The sequence below is a fragment of the Mus pahari genome, chromosome 4, assembly GCF_900095145.1.
Source record: "Mus pahari chromosome 4, PAHARI_EIJ_v1.1, whole genome shotgun sequence".
Classification (NCBI taxonomy): domain Eukaryota; kingdom Metazoa; phylum Chordata; class Mammalia; order Rodentia; family Muridae; genus Mus; species Mus pahari.
The window spans coordinates 118,029,617-118,031,524 of record NC_034593.1 but is presented as its reverse complement, the minus strand read 5'-3'; positions in this window follow the sequence as shown (position 1 = coordinate 118,031,524).

The following is a 1,908-nucleotide window of genomic DNA, read 5'->3' as shown; positions in this document are numbered from 1 at the left end:
GAAAGAAAGAAAAGAAAGAGGGAGGAAGGAAGGAAGGAAGGAAGGAAGGAAGGAAGGAAGGAAGGAAGGAAGGAAGGAAGGAAGAAAAGAAAGAAAAAAACCAAATTGGAGCAAAGTTGGAATGTGGGATGGTTTGTATAAGCTTGGCCCAGCGACTGGCACTATTAGAAGGTGTGGCCTTGTTGGGGTGGGTGTAGCCTTGTTGGAGTGTGTCACTGTGGGGGTGGGCTCTGAGACCCTCCTCCTAGCCACGTGGGAGCAAGTCAGTTCCTGACTTCCTTTGGATAAAGATGTAGAACTCTTAGCTCCTCCTGCACCACACACCTGCCCGGAAGCTGCCCTGTTTCCTGCCTTGATGATTAAGGGACTGAACCTCGTGACCTGTAAGCCAGCCCCAATTAGATGTTGTCCTTATAAGAGTTGCCTTGGTCATGGTGTCTGTTCACAGCAGTAAGACCCTAAGACAGAGGACAGAGTGGAAGATGGTTTAAAAGCAGAACACAGCACATGAAAGCAGAACTTAGCTTTAAGCTTCAAACAGCTAACTGCATAGTGTTGTCAGATCTGCTATCACTTATACCCAAGCCTAGTGCAGTGAGCTCCTCCTTTTTTGAATCCCTTTAGACCCCCTTCCTGCCTGAATTTGCTTGATGAGCCTCTCAGAAGTCAGCCAAAGCAAAATTACCCCCTGCAGTCTCTGCTGANCACTCCCTACCTGGGTTAGATCTTCCATCTATGTGTGCTCTATTGTGCTGTCTCCAACACAGTCCCAGCAGTGCTGTGAAGTAATTCCCATTCTCTCTTCAACACAAACGTTGCCCTTTTTATTATAGGGTTTGCCATATGGAGTGTCTTAGTTAATGTTCTATTGCTGTGAAGAGACATCATGACCACAGCAACTCTTAAAAAAGAAAACCTGTAGTTGAGGATGGCTTACCTCATTCAGAGGATAGTACATTATTGTAATGGTAGAAAGCAGGAAGACATGGTACTGGAGAAAGGGCCGAGAGTTCCACATCTAGACCTGCAGGCAGCAGGAAGAGGCAGACACATGATGTGACTTGAGCACTTGTAACCTTAAAGCCTGACCCTAGTGACACACTTCCTCCAACAGGCCACACCTCTTACTGGTGCCATTCCCTATGGACCAATGGGGGTCATTTTTCTTCAAAGCACCACACTAGGTATTCACACTAGGTATGCTTGTAGAAATTCCTTGGGACAATTCTAAGTTAGCAAATAAGTTGAAAAAGAAGCCAGATGTAGTGAGTATGCATGTAATTAGGCAACTTGGGAAGGGGAGGCCAGAGGATTAGGGGTTCAAGGTCACTCTTGGCTATCTAGCAAGTTCCAGGCTAGCCCATGAAATGGTAGACCCTGCCTCTAGGACAGAATGAAGGACTGCGGACATTGTCCTCAAGATGAGGAAAGAAATCTGTGCCTTCAGCACCTCATGGTACCTTTTCCAAAATTGACCATATAATTGGCCACAAACCAGGCCTCAATAGATACAAGAAGATTGAAATAATCCATGCATCCTATCAGATCACCACGAACTAAGGCTGGTCTTCAATAATAACAAAAACAATGGAAAGTCCACATACACGTGAAAGCTGAACAACGCTCTACTTGATGATAATTTGGACAAGGAAGAAATAAAGAAAGAAATGAAACACTTTTTAGAATTTAGTGAAAATGAAGGCACAACATACCAAAACATATTGGACACAACGAAAGCAGTGGTAAGAGGAAAACTCATAGCTCTAAGTTCCTCCAAAAAGAAACTGGAGAGAGCATACACTACCAACTTGACAGCACACCTGAAAGCTCTAGAACAAAAAGAAGCAAATTCATCCAAGAGGAGTAGGTGGCAAGAAGTAATCAAACTCAGGGTTGAAATCAACCAAG